The sequence below is a fragment of the Scyliorhinus canicula genome, chromosome 2 (genome assembly GCF_902713615.1).
Source record: "Scyliorhinus canicula chromosome 2, sScyCan1.1, whole genome shotgun sequence".
Lineage (NCBI taxonomy): Eukaryota > Metazoa > Chordata > Chondrichthyes > Carcharhiniformes > Scyliorhinidae > Scyliorhinus > Scyliorhinus canicula.
Window position 1 is genome coordinate 275,236,237 of NC_052147.1, and position 24,228 is coordinate 275,260,464.

Here is a 24,228-nt window from a genome sequence, read left to right on the forward strand (position 1 = left end):
GAGTGGCTTGAGCTGAAGGCGAAGCTCACCACAGCCCCAGTACTGGTATCTTTGACCCAACCAAGGATACCTTCAGGGCTGGTTTAGCACAGGGCTAAAGAGCTGGCTTTTAAAGCAGACCAAGGCAGGCTAGCAGCACGGTTCAATTCCCGTACCAGCCTCCCCGAACAGGCGCTGGAATGTGGCGACTAGGGGTTTTTCACAGTACTTCATTTGAAGCCTACTTGTGACAATAAGCGATTTATCATTTCATTCATTTCATTTCATATCCACAGACGCAAGCCAGGACAGCACTGGGGCGGTGCTCCTCCAGCGAGACGACTCCTCGTCCTGGGCTCCAGTGGCATACGCCTCCAGGGCCATGACTCCGACCGAACAACGGTATGCCCAGATCGAAAAGGAAGTGCTTGGGTCTCCTGACAGGAATAGTCAAGTTTCATGACTACGTATACGGCCTGCCAAAGTTCACAGTGGAAACAGACCTCAGGCCTTTACGTCCCACATAATCAAAAGGATTTAAATGACATGACACCTTGCTGCAGTCGAATTCTTCGCCGATATGACTTCAAACTCGTCTACACACCGGGTTAAGAGCTGATCGTCGCGGATGCCGATCCCGATCCGTCACCACGCCATGTGAACAGGGCGACTTCATTCGGCACATTGAAGCACAGTGCAGCTGTGTGCCAGCAACCTCCCAGCACGATGAAAGGGTTATACAAATACGCAACGAAACTGCCAAAGATCCCTACTGCAGCGCGTGATGAAGCACCTCGCCCATGGCTGGCAAAAGGGGCCGTGCCCCAGTTCTTCAACATTAAGGACGAGCTGACAGTTGTTGAGGGGATCCTTCTAAACTAGATAGAATCGCCATTCCCCAAAGCATGCAAACATGGTGTTCAGACAGATCCATGAGGGTCACCTGGGGGTCGAGAAATGTTTGACGCAGAGCTCGGCAGGTAGTTTACTGGCCTGGCATCAGCCAGGAAATTGCCAACACAGTCCTCAACTGCACAACATGCCAGAAGTTTTCAACCAGCTCAGCCCAAGGAACACTGCATCTAGCACGAGATTGTGACCTCTCGTTGGTCCAAGGTGGGGATAGACCTCTTTCCCGCCAATGGCTGTGATTACGTGCTGCTGGTCGACTACTTCTCCAGCTACCCGGAAGTGGTGAAACTGTCGGACCTCACGTCCAATCCCGTCATCAAAGCCTGCAGAGACGTTTGCCAGGCATGGGATACCACTCACGGTAATGAGTGACACGATCCATGTTTCTACAGCCAAGAGTGGTCCGACTTGCACGATCCTACCACTTTAGTCATATCACATCCAGTCCCCATTACCCGCAATCAAACGGGAAGGCCGAGACAGGGTCCATGTTGTCAAGCGGTTGCTGTGCAAGGCTGCAGACTCAGCCTCGGATTTCAACCTGGCATTATTGGCATACTGGGCAACCCCTCTTTCGACTGGTTTTGTTCCGGCGCAGTGGCTCATTGATGCTCGATCCATGACTCCAGAAGCAAGATTGGATGACAATTGAAGGCTTTATTGGACTAGATGTTTCCTCCAGCAGCGCAGGTACAGAATGCAGCAGATAGGGAGACACAGGCTCTTATACTCCGCCTTACTGGGCGGAACCAGCAGGCAGGCTTCACCAATGAACTTGCTGTCTCAGGTACCTCCCACACCAATGGTCTTACAGCATCAACCTGGGTACCGTAATACCCCTAATACTGACTACCACATTCACCCCCTGCTAAAAAAAATGAGTCTGGCGGGGGTGGTGGTCTCGCGTTATACAGTGGTAGAGGTTGAGGTAATGGTGGTACCCAGTATACATTAGTACAGTGTTTTGCCTCATTACATGTCACAACTATTTACAGAATTTATTTACATTCAAAATGAAGCAATTAGTCGATCGGAGGCTCTGATCGACCTCTGCGATCGTCGCAGTTTCGGCGGTGATGCAGGCGCCGGCTCGGACATCCGTGACTCCGGCAGCATGGCTTCGGCTTCTTCGGTAGCTTCATCACCCCTGGATGGGAACAGTGGGAGGACCGATCCACCTGGGAAGGGGGCGGCTGTGGGGTGCGCCAGTGGGAGGGAGGGTGGGTGGGGATCCAGCGGGCGCCAGGTCCCGTAGGGAGACTGTATCCTGCCGGCCGTCGGGGTACGCCATGTAGGCGTATTGAGGGTTAGCGTATAGGAGGTGGACCCTCTCGACCAATGGGTCCGACTTGTGCGGCCGCAGGTGTTTGCAAAGCAGGATGGGTCCAGGAGCTGCCAGCCAGGTTGGGAGCGAGGTCCTGGAGGAGGACTTCCAAGGGAAGACAAGGAGACGTTCGTGAGGTGTTTCGTTGGTCATGTTACACAGCAGTGATCGGATGGAGTGGAGAGCATCCGGAAGGACCTCCTGCCAGCGGGAGACTGGGAGATTCCTGGGCTATAGGGCCAGTAGGACGGTCTTCCAGACCGTTCCGTTCTCCCTCTCTACCTGTCCGTTTCCCCGGGGGTTGTAACTGGTCGTCCTGCTCGAGGCATTGCCCTTGTTGAGCAAGGATTGACGCAGTTCGTCACTCATGAAGGAGGACCGCCCTATCCCTGTGTATGTAGGCGGGAAAACCGAACAGGGTAAAGATACTGTGGAGGGCTTTTATGATGGTGGCTGCGGTCATGTCGGGGCAGGGGATGGCGAATGGGAACCAGGAGTACTCGTCAATCACATTCAGGAAGTACGTGTTGTGGTCGGTGGAGGGGAGAGGCCCTTTGAAGTCCATACTGAGGCGTTCAAAGGGACGGGAAGCCTTTACCAGTTGCGCTTTCTCTGGCCTGTAGAACTGTGGCTTGCACTCCGCGCAGATTTGGCAGTTCCTGGTGGCAGTCCTGACCTCCTCGATGGAGTCGGGCAGGTTGCGGGTCTTGATAAAATGGAAGAATCGAGTGACCCCCGGTTGGCAGAGGTCCTCATGGAGGGCCCGGAGTCGGTCCACTTGTGCGTTGGTATATGTGCCGCGGGATAGGGCATCAGGAGGCTCGTTTAGCTTCCCGGGATGATACAAGACCTTATAGTTGTAGGTGGAGAGCTCAATCCTCCACCGTAAGATCTTATAGAATTTACAGAGCAGAAGGAGGCCATTCGGCCCATCGAGTCTGCACCGGCTCCTGGAAAGAGCATCCTACCCAAGATTAACACCTCCACCCTATCCCCATAACCCAGTAACCCCACCCAACACTAAGGGCAATTTTGGACACTAAGGGGAATTTATCATGTCCAATCCACCTAACCTGCACATCTTTGGACTGTGGGAGGAAACCGGAGCACCCGGAGGAAACCCACGCACACACGGGGAGGATGTGCAGACTCCGCACAGACAGTGACCCAAGCCGGAATCGAACCTGGGACCCTGGAGCTGTGAAGCGATTGTGCTATCCACAATGCTACCGTGCTGCCCCGCTGTGCATTATCGATCATGAAAGCAACCGACCGTTGGTCAGTGAGGAGAGTGAATCTCCTGCCGGCCAGGTAATGCCTCCAGTGCCGCACAGCTTCTACTAAGGCCTGGGCCTCCTTTTCAACGGAGGAATGGCGGATTTCTGAAGCATGGAGGGTGCGTGAGAAGAAGGCCACGGGCTTGCCCGCTTGGTTGAGGGTGACTGCCAGAGCTACGTCAGACGCGTCGCTCTCGACTTGGAGGGGAAGGGATTCATCGATTGCGTGCATCGTGGTCTTTGCGATGTCCGCTTCGATGCGGACGAAGGCCTGGCGGTCCTCTGCCGACAGGGGAAAAATCGTGGATTGGATTAGTGGGCGGGCCTTGTCCCCATAATTGGGGACCCACTGGGCATAATGTGAAAAAAATCCCAGGCAGCGTTTCAGGGCCTTGGAGCAGTGGGGGAGGGGAAACTCCATGAGGGGGCGCATGTGTTCGGGATCTGGGCCTATAACGCCATCATGCACTACGTAGCCGAGGATGGCTTGACGGTAGGTGCTGAACACGCATTTGTCCTTGTTGTAGGTTAGAGTAAGGATTTTTGCGGTATGGAGGAATGTTCGAAGGTTGGTGTCGTGGTCCTGCTGGTCGTGGCCGCAGATGGTGACGTTATCGAGGTACGGAAACGTGGCCCGCAAACCATACCGGTCAACCATTCGGTCCATCTCCTGTTGGAAGAACAAGACTCCATTTGTGACACCAAAGGGACCCTTAGAAGGTGGTAGAGCCGCCCATCTGCTTTGAATGCAGTGTATTTACGGTCGCTAGGGCGGATGGGGAGCTGATGGTAGGCGGATTTTAGATCCACCGTGGAAAAGACCTTGTATTGTGCAATCTGATTGACCAAATCAGATATGCGGGGGAGAGGGTACGCGTCGAGCTGCGTATACCTGTTGATGGTCTGACTATAATCGATGACCATCCTGTGCTTCTCCCCGGTCTTTACAACTACTACTTGAGCTCTCCAGGGACTGTTGCTGGCCTCAATGATACCTTCCTTCAGTAGCCGCTGGACTTCCGGTCTAATGAAGGTTCGGTCCCGGACACTGAACCGTCTGCTCCTGGTGGCAACGGGTTTGCAATCCGGGGTGAGGTTCGCAAAAAGGGAAGGTGGGTCGACCTTGAGGGTCGCGAGGCTGCAGACAGTGAGGGGAGGTATAGGGCCGCCGAATTTAAAAGTTAAACTCTGGAGGTTACATTGGAAATCTAACCCTAGGAGCGTGGCAACGCAGAGGTGAGGGAGGACGTAGAGGCGGAATTTTTTTAATTCCCTTCCCTGGACCGTGAGGTTCGCTACGCAGAACTCTTTGATCTCCACAGAGTGAGACCCGGAGGCCAGGGAGATTTTTTGCTTGACTGGGTGGATGGGAAGAGAACAGCGCTTTACCATGTTGGGGTGTATGAAGCTCTCTGTGCTCCCAGAGTCGATCAGGCAGGAGGATTTATCCCATTGATGAGCATGGTCGTCGTCGCGGTCGAGAGCGTTCGGGGCCGAGACTGGTCCAGGGTCACCGAGGCAAGCCATGGCAAAAGCTGGAGGTTTTCTTCGGGCGATGTGTGGTCATCCGAATCGGGGTCCTAGGACTCCAGCCAAGATGGCGGCGCCCACTGGTCGCACATGGCTGGGGGTGTGTAAGATGGCGGCGCCCATCCGTCGCACGTGGTCCCTGGGGAACAAAATGGCGGCGCCCGGGGCCCGCACGTGGCTCTGGAAAAGGAAGATGGCGGCGCCCGCTGGGCACACGTGGCTCGTGGAGAAGGTTCGGGTGGCGGTCCCAGTTCGCCCCCGGAGACCGCGGCGACCGCCAGGGCCTGGCATGCCGCCACAAAATGGCCCTTTTTGCCGCACCTTTGCAGGTGGAAGGGCGGGCCGGGCAGCGCTGCCGGGGGTGCTTGGCTTGCCCGCAAAAATAGCAACGGGGCCCTCCGGGGTTGCCTGGTAGTCGCGCGGCACAAGCTTGTGGGGGGATGGGGGATGCATCGGAGTCGGCTGCGGGGGGGTTCCACGCTGCCCAAGGGGCTGCCGCACGGTCGGGGACGTACGCGCGGGGGTTGCAGGAGGCCACATTTAAGGAGCTAGCGAGGGCCCGTGCCTCACTGAGGCCTAGTGTCTCTCCAGCAGCCGCTGGCGGATTTGGGAGGACAGCAAACCTGCAATGAATGCGTCCCGGGTTAAAGGTTCTGTGTGGCCGCTGGCTGAAATTTGCGGACAATCACTGTTCCTACCTAGTACCAGGAGCGCACGGTAGAATTCCTCCAGCGATTCCCCGGGGATTTGTCACCTTGTCGCTCGCAGATGTTAGGTGTAGGCCTGGTTTACTGGGCGAATGTAGTGTCCTTTCAACAGGGCCATCGCGGCCTCAAAATCATCCCCATCCTCGATGAGCGTGTAGATCTCTGGGCTCACCCTCGAGTGGAGAACTTGCAGTTTCTGGTCCTCCGTCGGTGTAGTTGTGGACGTCCTGAGGTCCATGCGTTGAAGCATGCCAGCCAGTGTTTGAAGGTCGCCGCTGAGTTTGCCACGTGGGGCTAAGTTGCAGACACTCCAGCTTGATTCGGAGCTCCATTCTTTAAAATCTAGTCCAATAAATTGATGCTCAATCAATGACTCCAGAAGCGAGATTGGATGACAATTGAAGGCTTTATTGGACTAGTTTCCCCCAGCAGTGCAGGTACAGAAATGGGCTGCTCGGGAGACACAGACTCTTATACTCCGCCTTACTGGGCGGAACCAGCAGGCAGGCTTCACCAATGATATTGCAGTCTCAGGTACCTCCCTCACCAATGGTCTTACAGCATCAACCTGGGTACCGTAATACCCCTAATATCGACTACCACACTCATGAACCGCAACCTGAGGACGACTGTTTCAGCCATCCATGTTCCAGACCTGACCACCTCACGGTGCTGCAGAAGGTGCAGCGATCCAGGGACCAGCAAAAGATCACGAATGATGTTCATGCCACGGATCTGCCTGCGCTGGCTCCAGACGATGTTGTTCGCGTTCAGCTGCCTGAGGGAGGTTGGTCAGCCCCAGCTGTTGTCGGCAGACAGGCTGCTCCCAGGTCTTTTGTTGTCCAAATGGCTGATGGCTCCATTTTACGGTGCAACAGGAGGGCGCTGCATAAGGTTCCCTGCCCATCACCCGACTGCTCTTCTCCGCATGTCATCATGCCTCCTCCGGACGTCTTGCACCACGAGGCCACCGATCTGGCAGCGATCCCGCCTGTCCACAAGGCCACCAAGATGGCAGCCATCCCGCCTGTCCAGGTGCCGGCGTCACTCCCTCCACCTCTGCGGCGCTCGACAAGAATTTGTCGCCCACCACAAAGACTGAATCTATAGACTTAACTCTTGTAAATTTTGTTCTGTTTGCTCTGTATCTGCACGATAGACACCTTCCCATGTACATATGTTCATTCGTTCCCCACTTGTACATAGTTATGCATGCATATACTGCCACGTTCCAAAATTTATTTTAAAAGGGGGAGATGTCATAATATCCACTCATGTATATCATGAGATACAGACAGGCAGTGATTGACACACAGGGTAACCAATGAGCACACATGACACAGAACAGCCAATCACCAGATAGGACACCACCACTATAAAGCCCACAGGGCATTAAGGCTCCCCCTCTCTCACAGGACACGGCAAGGGAGATAGTCACAATGCACAGGCCAATGAACATCATCACCATGTGGTAGAGAGCTAGTCTGGTCAAGCCAGTAGGAGGTTATCAGTTAGGTTAATAGAGTGTCAACCCACAGCAGATTATGTACAGCAAACAACAGGTTCAATAAAACAGTGTTGGACCATCTCCTGTGTCGGAAGCCTGTTTCTCGTTTTACTGCATCCAGTTGCAGTCAATGTTAGACCAGCACAGATAACACACAGGACCTATTGTAAAATGGGGGTCAGGGGTTAGCTCAGTTGCCTGAGCGGCTGGTTCGTGATGCGGAGCGAGGCCAGCAGCATGGGTTCAGACACTATACCCGGCCGAGGTTGTTCATGGCCCCGCTTTCTCAACCTTGCCCCTTGCCTGAGGCGTGGTGGTCCAAAGGTTAAATCACCACCAGTCAGCTCCCCCGTACTGAAAGGGGAAACCAGACTATGGAACTACGAGGCGACTTCACTTCTATTGTAAATTCTCTGCTGAGAATTAAATAATCGGGAGCTCCCGTATGGAGAACTACTGGAGGAACATTGATATACCGTCAATTCACTGTGAGACCGTGAGAACGAGTGAACATTAGGCTTTATTATCCATGAATCCGCCTGCCAGAGTCGGCTGTACAAATGAGTGCCAGCCACAGGTGGTCTATATATGGCCCTGGTGAGGGTGGAGCCAGGGGCGGAGCCCACCGGGGTTCCGGTACAGTACCTGGAAGTAGACCGTATCATCACTTCCAGGTCATAGGTCACACCATTATACGGACAGATCATGCATTAGGTGAATACATTCACCACAAATATAGATGGGCATTAACGATGATTGGACCTCAAAGATGAGCGGCGGGATTCTCTGAAAATGGAGCTATGTCCCCACGCCAGCGGGAAAACCGCCGCCAACCCCTCCGGGTCAACAGATTTCGAAAGTGAGAAATTCTCCACTTTCTCGGGGACTGCGTTGACCCCGGAGTGGTTGGTGCCGCTCCAACCATCGGCGAATGGCTGGCGCGCATTTGCGCATGCGCGGAACGGCCGACGTGATCACGCGCATGCGCAGACCGGCCACCATATTTCCACGCATGCGCGGGGGTTCCCTTCTCCGCGCTGGCCCCCAGGCAATATGGCGGAGCCCTACAGGGGCCCGGTGTGGAGAAAGAAGGCCCACACGGAACCAGCCCGCCCGCAGATCGGTAGGCCCCCATCGCAGGCCAGGCCACTGTGGGGGGCCCCCCCCTGAAGTCGGATTCCCCCCCCCCCCCCCCCCCTCCCCCGCACCCGCACACTTACCTGCCAGGAACCACCGTGCGTGAGGTGAGTAATTCACGCCGACGGGACTGGCCAAAACTTTACGGCCACTCGGCCCATCGGGGCCCGGATAATCGCTGTGGAACCGCTGTCAATGGCCCCCGACCGGCGTGGCAGGAATCCCGCTGGGCCCCCGAAAAACGGCGTTGGAGAATAGGGCAGCCGGCCTCATGGCGGCGGGGTGGCAGGATTCGCCCCTCCCCCCCCCCCCCCCCCCCCCCGAGGATTCTCCGACCTGGCGCAGTGATGGAGAATCCCGGCCGGGTAATTTATTCTGCAGCATCGAACAGATCATTACAATTTACTACTCCATCTCTGCAGGACCAAATAGGCCAGTTATACTGTAGGTCACGTTAGCCCAAAGGGCAATGTGCTGTCCAGGCACCTAAACGAGAGTGTGAAGCCATATCCAATTGCAATCCCACATGCAGACAGGTTTTTAAAAGTTTGAGAGCTTTTTTTAAAGGTTCGTTTTCTGAATGTTGGGGGAGATCCCCCTGCAACGTCAAAACCTAACCTGAATGTCATTATCAGTGCAATGCCAGAGGAAAGAGTGTAATTGGTGTGTGTGTGTCTAGACTGCGAACCGTTGTGAGGGGCATCACAGCTCCCACCTGGTCTCACTTGACATAAGTGATCCCACTTCCCGATGGTAATCTCTGGATAGCAATTAGGAACAGGAAACCTGGCTGCTTTTAACCGCCCTCAGCCTGGGGGCCAAGGAGGCTCACGATGGTAGGCAGCCTCTCCTACCACCCCAGCTGTGATCAACGAACTCAGCGGAGACAGGGCCTCGAATGCGGGAACATTCCTCGATGGCTGGTTGACGAACCTAATGGCGAGGCGCAGGCAATGATGATCCAGGGGTAGCGTGGCGGACAATGCTCCCTGGATAGTAACCCCGATGGCCGGAAGGAGGTGTGTAAGCACCCCATCGCCGCCACTTGAGAATCCAAATCAAGTCCAGAAACACTAATACCTTGGAATCATAGAAAGGTTCCAGCACAGAAAAGGAGGCCACTTGGCCAATTGTATCCGTGCTGTTTCTGGAGGAGCAATTTAGCTAGTCCCCGGCCTTTACCTGCAATTTTCCTTACTCTGCAGATAGCAGATCCAATTCTCTTTTGGAAGCCCTGATTGACCCGGCCTGCACCACGCTCGCAGGCAGCGACTTCCAGGTCCAGACTTTCATTATAGGTAAAACTCTCCAGCCCAGGCAACATCCTGGTAAATCTCCTCTGCTCCCTTTCCAGCGCTATCACATCCCTCCTAAAATGTAGATTCCAGAACTACACACAATATTCTAGCTGTGGCCTAACCAACATTTTATACAGTTCCAGCATAACCTCCCTGTTCTTAAACTTTATACCTTGGCTAATTAAAGGCAAGTGTACCATACACCTTCTTAACCACTGTGTCCACCTGCTGTACATGCACAGCAAGGTCCCTCTGATCCTCGGTGCTTCCCAGGGTCCTGCTGTTTATCATGTCTTCCTTTGCCTCACACTTATCCGGATTGAGTTCCATTTGCCACTGATCAGCACCGCAAAGCGGCGTGCTCCAGGAGTACGCCGCACGCCGTATCCACGGCCTCAGGCCATTGCCTGAGGCTTGCCCCGTGATGCTCCGTCCCTGACCGGCCGAGTCCTGATGGGGTGGGACACGTGTGGTCTCATCCGTCGGGAACTCAGCGTGACGGCTATGGACTCAGTCGGTCTGGGACGGCGGTCCGGGGCACGCGCGCTGGCTGAAGGGGGGGGGGACTATTTTTGCGAGCCAGGTCGGCCATGAAGTATGGAGCGACCATTGCAGGCCGCCGCCATGCGCAGCCACGGACCCTGCAATGCTCCGGGCTGTACCAGCTGATAGAGCTGGGAGCTCTACGCTGCCTGGCTGCTACATACACCCCCCCCCCCCCCCTCGCACCCCCGGAGCAGGGAATCAGTGGCCTTTTATGCCAGTTCTCCTGCCGTAAAACACCACTGTTTTCACACTGGTCTTAGTCTCCCAGACGGAGAATCCAGACCCAGGACTTGCTTTCTCTCTCCAGAAAGGCTGTGGGTGCTGTATTTCTGAAGTTGCAGAGAACCTGAATGAATGAATCTACAGAGAAGGCCAGTACAGGCTGCAAACAGAGACTTTAACATGCGTGCTTGTTGTGAAGGTAGGTATGCTAAAAAAAAAACACCAACTGAAATAAATACTCTTTTCCTTTTACTTACTTTTTCCCCCCATTTCCACCCCTCTGTGTTTGTCTGTCTTGTGTGTGTGTGTAGAGGGTGGGGGGTACGTTAAAGTGGGAATTAGGAATTCGACAATAGTTAACCAGTTATATTTGCCGCATATATCATTGTAGTTAATATAGTTACAAATAAACAGTAATTGTGTTTACATTTACAAACCTGCTGACTGTAATTATTGGGCAGCCAAGGGCCAAAAGATTTGGGTATTTTTCTCGGAATTACTGGTCAATTCACTTGTGTTGTGTCTCCGGGGCAAGTGGGGCTGGAATTGTTATTTATCACAGAAGTTACAGCGCAGAAGAAGGCCATTCAGCCCATTGAGTCTGCACCAGCCCTTGGAAAGAGCACCCTACCCAAGCCCACACGATCACTCTATCCCTGTAACCCAGTAATCTCACGCAACACTAAGGGCAGTTTGGCATAGCCAATCAACCTAACCTGCACGTCTTTGGACTTGTGGGAGGAAACCAGAGCATCCGGAGGAAACCCACGCACACATGGGGAAAACGTGCAGACTCCGCACAGACAGTGGCCCAAGCTGGAATCGAACCTGGGACCCTGGAGCTGTGAAGCAACGGTGCTAACCATTGTGCTACCGTGCTGCCCACCCTAGCCCACGGTGCCTGAATGTTTGTTCCCTATCAGCAGAAGTGGCCAGGGCTGTTGTCAGATTGTTATTTCAAAGCCCCACTCGTTCACGAAGGAAGGCAGCATGGAGCCTTTACCCGGACGTGACTCCAATCCCATATCGGTGTGGCCGACTCTTCATTTTCCTCTGGAGTTGGTTTAACGAGCTCTTTCAAACTGCTGCTCGGAGCAGCTCAAGGGAAAGGTCCAGAAGAGTCGGGGATGACCAACAATGAGAATTAATTATTTCGAAAGTAAGTCTTGAACCAAAAGAGTGAAACATGAAGAGGCTTCTCCTGTCGACCGGCTTTGGTGTCAGCCTTAGGAGCTGTGTTTGAATTTCACATGAGGAAGAAAAAAACCTTTTGGTGATGTTTTTATTTTATATCTTTCCGTTCAAAATTGCTTTTATTTTGCTTCCAACTTCTGGGTATTCTTTCATGTTCCTTCTGTGCACAGAGATTAAAATTGCCAGTAAATCACATTTGCGAAGGTCAGCTGCAGGAAGGTATATTTAATGCAAGCTTTCAAAATGAATTAATCTTCGGTGGAGCCTCTCGGCTCTGATGCCTGCAATCAGACCAATTATCTGTCACTTGGGCACAAGGTTCCCAATTCACCTTCACAAACTTCTTATGTTATGCTCAATAATTGTCTGTCAGATTCCTGAATCAGGTTCTCATCCTATTGTTCTCTCTTACTACCCTGCTCGTTGCAGCTCCTGAGTTTTTGAAAGCTGCCGCGTTAAGTACCGGTCAAGGATGGCACCGCATAATAATAATAGCTTATTGTCACAAGTAGGCTTCAAATGAAGTTACTGTGAAAAGCCCCTCGTCGCCATATTCCGGAATTGAACCCGCGCTGCTGGCATTGTTTTGCATCACAAGCCAGTTGTTTAGCCCACTGTGCTAAACCAGCCCCTCCAAAGTCTTCAGGCACAGGATTTGGAGAGGGCTTGGACATGGTAGATGTTGAAAGGCTCCTTCACTTTTCTTGTTGGGGGGGGGGGGGGGGGGGGGGGGGGGGGGGGGGGGGGGGTGGACTGGACGGGGATAGAGCCGGCTTTTATGTTCTCCAATGGGGGTGAGGGAATTGGAATAGAAAGTAAGTGATTTTGCTTGCTCCCGTTCCACCGTCTCAGTTCGGAGAGTCAAGCATTCAACAGGCTTTCCTTCCTCAGACAGGGAGCCAAGGATTATTGGAGGGGTTGCGGCGGGGGGGGGGGGGGGGGGGGGGGGGGGGACAGACGGCAGAGCGGAGTTGAGATCACACCCAACTCGGCCATGACCTTATTGAATGACTGAGCGGGCTTGAAGTGCTGAATGGCGTCCTTCTGCTCCACGGTAGCACACTGGTTAGCACGGTTGCGTCACAGATCCTGGCTTGGGTCACGGAATCCTTGGCACAGTCTCCACATGTCTGCGTGGGTTTCCTCCGGGTGCTCCGGTTTCCTCTTACAAGTCCCGAAAGATGTGCAGGTTGGTTGGCTTGGCCGTACTAAATTGCCCTTCGTGTCCAAAGGGATTAGGTGGGGTGGCTGGGTTACGCGGATAGGGTGGAGGCGTGAGCTTAAGTGGGGCCGAATGGCCTCCTCCTGCACTGTAAATTCTATGATTCTAGCAAGTCCTACATTCCTATCTTCTGATTAACGGCTTCCTGGTGGGAAGGCAGCAAGTTAATGCCATGAAGGCGAGGTCCATGCCTAATTGTAAGACTAGTCGCGGTGCCATGCTGAAGAGGGGCTTTGCAGTGAATAGGGGATCTCTCATGGCTACAAATCTAAAGGCTGCCCGCTCTCTCAATCGCTCTTCAATGTCAATGCAAAACTGGATAAATTGAGTCAAAGAAAACATACAAATACTGCTACCTTCGTTAGCAGATTCCCAGCAGGAGGCCTTTTCCGCCATTTCCTCAAACCTGCTGTAACATCCTCCCAAACATTTTTCCATCAAGCCCCTGGAAGAGGAGGTGGCGTAGTGGTATGGTCACTGGATGAGTAATCCTGAATAATCCAGAGACCTAGGAGAATGCTCTGGGAACCTCGGTTCAAATCCCACTGTAGCACATGATGAAATTTTAATTAACTAAATATCTGGAATTAAAAGTCACAGGGTGACCATGAAATGATTGCTGATTGTCACCCGGTTTACTAATGCTCTTTACCTGCTGTCCTTACCTGGTCTGGCAACATGTGACTCCAGATCCACAGCAATGCTTATGACTCGTAAATGCCCCTCTGAAATGGCCCAGCAAGCCATTCAGTTGAAGAGCAGTTAGGGACGGACAATAAATGTTGGCTCAGCCAGCGATGCCCATGCATCAAAAAAACAGGTTTCTTCACTCCAATGTTCTTGAATCTTTGGAATTTTCTGACTCATTGAGTATATTCAATAGACTTTTGGACTCTGAAACGCAATCAAGAGATACTGTCATAGGGTAGAAGGAGGATTGAGGTCAAGCACAATCTTATTGAAGTGTGGAGCAGTGTCATGTGATCTAATACTGCTCCTATTTCTTATGTTCTTATGTTTAGCATAACATAATTAAGTCGCTTCTAACTCCCTTACTTTATCATCTTACCTTCGTCTAACTTAGTGATTTTGTTTCGCATTCTTCCTCCACAACTTCAGTAGTCAATTTCTCCTTATTTCTCTTGTCTTTCCAATGAAGTTAGAAAAGACATGATTACTGGATGACTGAGCATTGAATGAAATGAAAATCGCTTATTGTCACGAGTAGGCTTCAATGAAGTTATTGTGAAAAGCCCCTAGTCGCCACATTCCGGCGCCTGTCCGGGGAGGCTGGTACGGGAATCGAACCGTGCTGCTGGCCTGCTTGGTCTGCTTTAAAAGCCAGCGATTTAGCCGAGTGAGCTAAACCAGCCCCTCATGAATACATGACGATTTAAAGGGTGACGCAGTGGCACAGTCCTTAGTACTGCTCCCTCACAGCGCTCGGACCCGGGTTCGATTCCCGGCTTGGGTCACTGTCTGTGTGGAGTCTGCACGTTCTCCCCGTGTCGGCGTGGGTTTCCTCCGGGCGCTCCGGTTTCCTCCCATAAGTCCTTGTCCCGTATTTTAAACACTCTACCATTGGTGGCCGTGACTTCAGCTGCCTGGGCCTTAAACTCTAGGATTCCCTCTCTCAACTTCTCCACCCTGCCCCACCTCCCTTCCTCCTTTAAGATGCAGCAGGAACATAGAAACATCACTACCTGCAAGTTCCCCTCCAAGCCACTCACCCTCCTGACTTGGAAATAGATCGGCCGTTCCTTCACTGTCGCTGGGTCAAAATCCTGGAACTCCCTCCCTAACAGCACGGTGGGTGCACCTACACCACATGAACCTAAGCGGTTCAAGAAGACAGCTCATCACCACCTTCTCAAGAGCAAGTAGGGATAGGCTAATAAATTCTGGTATTGCCAATGATGCTTTGATCCCATGAAAGAATAGAAAAAACGCTCCTTAAAATCTACTTGACCAAGTTCCTGGCCTTCTGCCCATATATCTCATTGTGTGGCTTGATGCCAATTTTAGTTTAATAATACCTCATGTGAAGTGCCTTGGGATGTTTTATTCTGCTAAATATAAATGCACGTTGATGCTGTAGTGGAAATGGGCTCTCTGATGGGTCGAGTGTGAGAGAATTTGGTTGTAAGATTAAATGTTAGAAGATAGACTGTTTTTACACAGAATGCTGTGCTGCTGTGGACTCTACGACCAGAGTTAGCGTTTGAACCGAGAAAGTGACAGGAGACGATTTGATTCCAGTCCGCATCAATCTTGAATCCATGGGGGAGGTTGATGTATAGTGGTATTTTCATGGGACTACAGCAGATGGAGTTCAATATAAATCTGGAATTAAAAGTGTAAAAGACATAGAATCCCTACAATGCAGAAGGAGGCCATTTGGCCCACCGAGTCTACCCCAATCCCTACCGAGGCCCGCTCACCTGCTGTATCCTCATAACCACACCTAACTTGCACATCTTTGGACACTAAGGGGTATTTTCGCGTGGCCAATCTACCTAACTTGCACATCTTTGGACTGTGGGAGGAAACTGGAGCACCCGGAGGAAACCCATGCAGACACGGAAGAACACACAAACTCCACACAGTCACCCAAGGCCAGAATTGAAGGCGGGTCCCTGGCACCGCGAGGCAGCAGTGATAACCACTGTGCCACCATGCCACCTGGTAATGACCATAAAATCGTTGATTGTTGTAAAACAAAACCACGTGGTTTACTACGTTTGAGGTTCCACAGCAGAGTGGAAGCGAGGAGTGAAATATTGTGTGATATGCTTCACTGAACTGATAGTAACCTTGCTTTGGGATATTTTTTACTGGACTTTTACATTGAAACAATCTAGATGGGATTGATGCCTCAAGGGATGTTTATCTTTGAGTCTAACCAAGTAGGAAGTTTGCTTTGGGGACATGTTCTGTAAGACATATTTTAACTATGTAAATTTAATCTTGTGTGTTTAGGTTTACCTTATGTTTGATAATAAATGTTTTAATTTAATACTTAGAATCTCCAAAAGCATTACTGGTATTGTGACTCCTGACTTCTGTGATGAACGTAAGAAATTGTCATATTTTATATTTTTTGCAGTAATGTTATTATTAAAACCTGGGTTAAGATGCATACAGACAGTGGGGCTGGATGCTCTGTTTGTGGGACTATGTCCCCCACGCCGTCATGAAAACTCTGGTCTTTTATGCCATGGAAACTGGCGACAAAAGGCCACAGATTCACAGCCTTGCAGGGAGCCATGGTGAAGCTCACAGCTCCAGCTGCCGATACGGCCCCATGCACTTCCGGGTCAGAGGCCGCACATGCTCACGGCGGCGGCCTCCAGCGGCAGCGCTGTGCTCCATGGTGCACTCAGACGGCGGACCTGGACTGCGGAAATAGTGCCCCTGATCGGCCGCGCGCCCGACCCGGACCGTCCGAACAAAAGAAAAACCCAGTCCCGAATGGGCCGCCCCAGCCCTCCGATCGGCCCGCCCCTGACTGCGGCGGCCCCGGACTGAGCCCGCAGCCGCCTCGCGGGTATCACGGACGGTGGGACCATCATTCGTTCCCACCGTTGCTGAATTCGGGTGGTCAGGGGCGTACTCCCCGAGTAGGCCGCTTTTCGGGGGTGAGGAGAATCGCGGAACCAGTGCCGGTCCGGATTTCATGCTGGAAACTGGATTCTCCGACCCGTCGCCGAACCCGATTTCGCCGTCGGGCTGCGAAGAATCCAGCCAAGTATGTCTGCTAATTCTGTGACTAAGAGGTCACAAAAGTAAGGGCATCATTAATTTTGCAGGAGAAGTGTTCTGCCAATAGAATGGGAACCATTTTCTTGTTTGCAGCTAGCCAGCTAATGGAATATTGTTTACACTTGAAGGATAGCTGGGCTGTAGATAATTTATGAGGGGTGGGAGGAGTTCTCCGTTTCTGAGGTTAGGGGCTGGATTCTCTGATTTTGAGGCTATGTCCGGAGGAAGTGTCAAATTTTACGATGAAAAAGTCGGCGGCGGCCCCGCGCCGATGCTCCTCCCAGTGGGGGGCTAACAGTCACGCCACGTAAAACCCCCGGCGTTCGCGACAGAAATGGGCGGACAATTGCCAGGCCTGTGGCCGCGCATGTGCATGGCGATGGCCTGCACCCGTCGCACGTAAAACATGCCAGATAGTGCCCCCCTGGAACTCCCCACGCCTCCCCGAACCACCCCCCACCTGTCCCCAACTACCGCCGAAGACCCCCCCGGCCAGCGCAATGGCTCTCCCCCCCCCGTCAACTGTGGCAACGCTGGACACAGTCCGCAGCCGCCAAGCGAGGTTGACGAAAACTCAGTGCACGTGTGCCCCACGCCATCGGTAAGTCGGCCCAGAAAGGGCGGAGCATCGAGGGAGGGTCTTCAGATGACGTCCTGAAGCCGTCCCAAAGGTGTGCGGTGTACTCATCGATGACGGTGTTGTGGATGGCGCGGAGCATCCGAAAACTGGCACCGCCTCCGATTTCGGCGTCAAAAGGGATTCTCCGCCCGATCGCCAAATACGATTTCGGCGTCGGCAAGCGGAGAATCCCACCGTAAGTGTTGACACCAACAGAGAATCCATGCCTGTTACGACAGAAAAACCAGCGCCGCTACTGGACCGATTCCGCGACCGTTGAGGGGCTAGAACTAGTGCCGTGATTGACACTCGGGAGGCTGACAAGCCGCAGCCGCACATACGCATTACACTCCCCACACGCACTCCTACCAGCCAACAAGATGGCACTGGTTGTGCTGGAGCGCGCCCATACAGTTGATGGGTCAGCTGGGGCCAGAGGGCACCCAGTGGGGTGCCCTGAGGGGACACCTATACGATCCATGGCACCAGATTCACAGTGGGCTGTTAGCGGTGTGCGCAGCTGCACGGCTGCCTTGCCGGCTGCGGCAATGCTGTTCTGTGCCTGTCCACAGCCCAGCGCCTGGCCACAACCCAATTCATTTTTTTTCCAATTAAGGAGCAGTTTAGCATGGCCAATCCACCTACTCTGCACATCTTTGGGTTGTGGGGGCGAAACCCACGCAGACACGGGGAGAATGTGCAAACTCCACACGGACATTGACCCATGGCCGGGATCGAACTTCGGACATCGGTGCCGTGAGGCAGCAGTGCTAACCACTGTGCCACCTTGCTGCCTGATAGTACTGCAGGTACAGTTCACAATAGTTAGGTTAGCTGCTTGTACATGCGTGTGGCGATCTCTCCATGGTACAGCTTCAATGAAAAAATATGAGTTAATTCACGTTGAAACCCGTGACAGTAAATAAGCAGAGCAGCTGTTCCAGCAAATGACATCTGGCTGTACACAACAAATCTGTATAAAGAATTTCAAAAGGAACAACAGAGATTAATGAGCCACGAATGAGCCGTTTAGAAGTTGTGTATGCGCGCGGGGGGAAAGAAAAAGATAAATGAGCGAAGGTTGTACCGACTGTGGACCCAGCCACAATGTGGGAATTTCTACTGAGGACCCGGCCACAATGTGGGAATTTCTACAGTGGACCCGGCCACAATGTGGGAATTTCTACTGAAGACCCGGCCACAATGTGGGAATTTCTACAGTGGACCCGGCCACAATGTGGGAATTTCTACTGATGACCCGGCCACAATGTGGGAATATCTACTGAAGACCCAGCCACAATGTGGGAATATCTACTGAAGACCCGGCCACAATATGGGAATTTCTACTGTGGACCCGGCCACAATGTGGGAATTTCTACAGAGGACCCGGCCACAATGTGGGAATATCTACTGAAGACCCGGCCACAATATGGGAATATCTACTGAAGACCCGGCCACAATGTGGGAATTTCTACTGAGGACCCGGCCACAATGTGGGAATTTCTACTGAAGACCCGGCCACAATATGGGAATATCTACTGAAGACCCGGCCACAATGTGGGAATTTCTACTGAGGACCCGGCCACAATGTGGGAATTTCTACTGTGGACCCGGCCACAATGTGGGAATTTCTACTGTGGACCCGGCCACAATGTGGGAATTTCTACTGAAGACCCGGCCACAATGTGGGAATTTCTACTGTGGACCCGGCCACAAAGTGGGAATTTCTACTGAAGACCCGGCCACAATGTGGGAATTTCTACTGAAGACCCGGCCACAATGTGGGAATTTCTACTGAAGACCCGGCCACAATGTGGGAATTTCTACAGAGGACCCGGCTACAATGTGGGAATTTCTACTGAGGACCCGGCCACAATGTGGGAATTTCTACAGAGGACCCGGCCACAATGTGGGAATTTCTACAGAGGACCCGGCCACAATGTGGGAATTTCTACAGAGGACCCGGCCACAATGTGGGAATTTGTACTGAAGACCCGGCCACAATGTGGGAATTTCTACAGAGGACCCGGCTACAATGTGGGAATTTCTACTGAGGACCCGGCCACAATGTGGGAATTTCTACAGAGGACCCGGCCACAATGTGGGAATTTCTACAGAGGACCCGGCCACAATGTGGGAATTTCTACAGAGGACCCGGCCACAATGTGGGAATTTCTACTGAAGACCTGGCAGCAATGGATTGGATTGGATTGGATTTTGATTATTGTCATGTCTACCGAGGTACAGTGAAAAGTATTTTTCTGCGAGCAGCTCAACAGATCATTAAGTACATGTAAAGAAAAGGGAATAAAAGAAAATACAAGAAAAGATGTGTATGTGGTATATCTGCATGTGTGTATGTGTATTTGAGGGTGTGTATATGTAGTATATGTGTGTGCAATATGTGCCTGTGTGTATGTGAGAGTGTGTACATGCATATGTAGTGAGGGGGATTCTCCGACCCCCTGCCGGGCTGGAGAATCGCTGGGGGGCTGTGTGAATCCCGCCCCGCCGCCCCGCCGCCCCGCTGCCCCGCCGCCCCGCTGCCCCGCCGCCCCGCTGCCCCGCCGCCCCCGCCGCCCCGCCGCCGGCTGCTGGATTCTCCGACCCCCTGCCGGGCTGGAGAATCGCTGGGGGGCTGTGTGAATCCCGCCCCGCCGCCCCTCCGCCCCGCCGCCGGCTGCTGGATTCTCCGACCCCCTGCCGGGCTGGAGAATCGCTGGGGGGCTGTGTGAATCCCGCCCCGCCGCCCCGCCGCCCCGCCGCCCCGCCGCCGGCTGCTTGATTCTCCGACCCCCTGCCGGGCTGGAGAATCGCTGGGGGGCTGTGTGAATCCCGCCCCGCCGCCCCGCCGCCCCTCCGCCCCGCCGCCGGCTGCTGGATTCTCCGACCCCCTGCCGGGCTGGAGAATCGCTGGGGGGCTGTGTGAATCCCGCCCCGCTGCCCCGCCACCCCGACACCGGCTGCTGGATTCTCCGGCGACGGTTTTTCGGCAGGGACAGGAATCGTGCCGCGCCAGTCGACAGTGGTGCCCCCCGGCAATTCTCCGGCCTGCGATGGGCCGAGTGGCCGTCTGTGTTTGGCGGGTCACGCCGGCGTGAAACACACCAGGTCCTTAGCGGCGGGAGCTGGCTCTGTGGGCGGCCTGCGGGATCCTCGGGGGGAATCTGGCCCCGAGGGCCTGGCCCGCGATCGGGGCCCACCGATCCGTGGGCAGGCCTGTGCCGTGGGGGCACTCTTTCCCTCCGCGCTGGCCGATGTAACGGTCTGCCATGCCGGCACGGAGAAGACCCCCCTGCGCATGCGCTGGGATGACGCCAGCACACGCTGGCGCTCCCGCACATGCGCCAACCCTGCCGGTGCTGGCCGAGCCCCTGAAGGTGCAGAGGATTCCGCACCTTCCGGACGGCCCAACGCCGGAGTGGTTCACGCCACTCCTCGCGCCGGTACGGCCCGCTCTGCCGGTTAGGGGAGAATCTCACCCAGTGTATTTGTGGGAATGTTCGTGTGTATGCCTGTCTATGTCTGTATGTGAGTGTGTCTGTGTTTGTGCGAGTGTGTGCATGTACGTGTCTGTATGTAGGTGTGTACGAGTGTGTGTATTTACAAGTGCCTGTATGTATGTTTGTGTGTCTGTGTGTGTCTATATGTGTGTATGTGCGCATGTAAGTATGTATATGTATGTATGTGTATCTATGTATGTATATATGCGTGTTTGTATGTATGTGTGTGTCTATACATATGTATGTGTTTGTCTCTCATGCAACAGGTCCAAAGCAGACGCCATCACCATAGAACATAGAACATTACAGCGCAGTACAGGCCCTTCGGCCCTCGATGTTGCGCCGACCTGTGCAACACCTCTAAAGCCCATCTACACTATTCCCTCATCGTCCATATGTCTATCCAATGAACATTTGAATGCGTTTAGTGTTGGCGAGTCCACTACTGTTGCAGGCAGGGCATTCCACGCCCTTACTACTCTCTGAGTAAACAACCTACCTCTGACATCTGTCCTGTATCTATCTCCCCTCAATTTAAAGCTATGTCCCCTCGTGCTGGACATCACCATCCGAGGAAAAAGGCTCTCACTGTCCACCCTATCTAATCCTCTACCCTGCACTCTACCCTGAAGCACCTAGATAACAAAGACACCTACGTCAGACTCCTATTTATCGACTACAGCTCATCCTTCAACACCATCATTCCTACGAAACTCATCTCCAAACTCCGTAGCCTTGGCCTCGGCTCCTCCCTCTGTGACTGGATCCTGAACTTTCTGACCTACAGGCCACCATCAGTAAAGATAGGCAACAAAACCTCCTCCGCGATCATCCTCAACACCGGTGCCCCACAAGGCTGTGTCCTCAGCCCCATTCTATACTCCTTATATACCTATGACTGTGTGGCCAAATTCCCCTCCAACCTGATTTTCAAATTTGCTGATGACACCACAATAGTGGTTCGGATTTCAAACAATGACGAGACAGAGTATAGGAATGAGAGAATCTGGTGAACTGGTGCGACGACAATAATCTCTCCCTCAATGTCAACAAAACAAAGGAGACTGTCATCGACTTCAGGAAGCGTAGTGGAGAACATGCCCCTGTCCTGGTCCCCCCCATGCCAACACTATAGTTAAGAAAGCTCACCAACAACTCTACTTTCTCAGAAGGCTAAGGAGATTTGGCATGTCAGCGACGACCCTCACCAACTTCTACAGATGCACCATAGAAAGCATTCTTTCTGGTTGTATCACAGCTTGATATGGAGCCTGCTGTTCCCAAGACTGCAGGAAACTAAAAAAGGTTGTGAATGCAGCCCAGTCTATCACGTAAACCAGTCTCCCATCCATTGACTCTGTCTATAATTCCCGCTGCCTCAGAAAGGCAGCCAGCATAATTAAAGACCCCATGCACTCCGGACATACTCACTTCCATCTTCGCCCGTCAGGAAAAAGATACCAAAGTTTGAGGTCACGTACCAACCGACTCAAGAACAGCTTCTTCCCTACTGCCATCAGGCGTTTGAATGGACCTACCTCGTATTAAGTTGATCTTTTCTCTACACCTTGCTATAACTGTATGATTATATTCTGCAGTCTCTCCTTCCTTGTATGATTATATTCTGCAGTCTCTCCTTCCTTCCCCATGTACGGTATGCATTGTTTGCACAGGATGCAAGAAACAATACTTTTCACTGTATACTAATATATGTGACAATAATAAATCAAATCAAATCAAATACATACATTATGTGAGGACAACATCAAACAGATGGGAAATATCTTCATCTTGCTTCAACTCATTTTAATTTGACAATAACTTTTTACCTGCCCATTGAAACACCCCGGGAAACAAAAAGGATTTGTCCAGGAAATGCAGCTGGGAGTTGCTATGATTCTGAGTTTAGTGAATTCAAATTAGCCATCTTTGTGACTGACAAACACTGAAACTTGTTAATCTGCAATGTTCGCTTTTACATAACAATTCCAACCTGCCGGCAGCAGGAGGCTCAGGACATCGATGTTTTTTAAAATTTAGAGTACCCAATTCATTTTACCAATTAAGGGGCAATTTAGCGTGGCCAATCCACCTAGCCTGCCCATCTTTGGGTTGTGGGGGCGAAACCCACGCAAACACAGGGAGAATGTGCAAACTCCACCCAGTGACCCAGGGCCGGGATCGAACCTGCGACCTTGGCGCCGTGAGGCAATAAGGCTAACCCACTGCGCCATCGTGCTGCCCTGGACATCTATGTTAGTGTTTATTATTTATAATCTTTATTGTCACCAGTGTCATAATATCCACTCATGTATATCATGAGATGCAGACAGGCAGTGATTGACAAACAGGATAACCAATGAACACACACATGGCGCTGTGAAGCAACAGTGCTAACCACTGTGCTACCATGCTGCCCTTAATTCTCTCTGTGAGTCGAAGTCCTCATCCCAGTGTCTGTCCTGTATACACAACCCTTTATATCCCCTTTATCACTCACTTTCACAGCACGTGGGCAGCACGGTAGCATAGTGGTTAGCACAGTTGCATCACAGCTCCAGGGTCCAGGTTTGATTCCCAGCTTGGGTCACTGTCTGTGTGGAGTCTGCACATTCTCCCTGTGTCTGCATGGGTTTCCTCCGGGTGCTCCGGTTTCCTCCCACAGTCCAAAGGTGTGCGGGTTAGGTGGATTGGCCATAATAAATTGCCCTTAATGTCGAAAAAAAAAGGCTAAGTGGGGGTTACTGGGTTACAGGGATAGGGTAGAGATGTGGGCTTGAGTAGGGTGCTCTTTGTAAGGGCCGGTGCAGACTCGATGGGCCGAATGGCCTCCTTCTGAACTGTAAATTCTATGTAGTTATTATTTCTAAGGCTTAATGTTTTATCCATGTTCCCTTTGTTTCCGCCTGCCTTCCATTCCTATATATTTTAAACACCTCTCTCAATTTGTGTCATAGGACAGGAATTTTACCCAATCTTGGGGCAGGAATGGGCAAAAGCAGGCACATAGTTTTGTGCCGCCAGCTCATGCCCTGGTTTGCCTTTACTATTCCGTCTTCTGGACCATTTTCAAGGAATTCAATATTGCCATCGAGGCCTTTGATCAGAGGCCATTTGGAATGTTCTGACCATGTCAGGAGCAGACTCCCAGTGGCAGACCTAGTGGGGCCCCAGTCCAGGAAGCCTTTGAGGTCCCCCCTCCTAGCTGGCCACAGCTGGGTCCTGTTGTTACCCTGTGGGCTGATCCCCCCCCCCCCCACTCCAGTGGTGGCCAGGCAGCTGTGGCTATTTCCCCCCCCCCCCCCTCCACCCCGAGATGTTTTACAACTGCTGGGAGGGCGCCTCAAAATGGGGGTAAGGGGGTGGGGCTCTCCCCCCCCCCCCTTACCTGCAAAGGCAGGTTGCATCTACTTCCATCTTGGGGGCTCTCCAGCTTCAAGAGCGTACTGAAGGGCGGTGTGCACACCTACTGGCCACTAATCAGCCAAC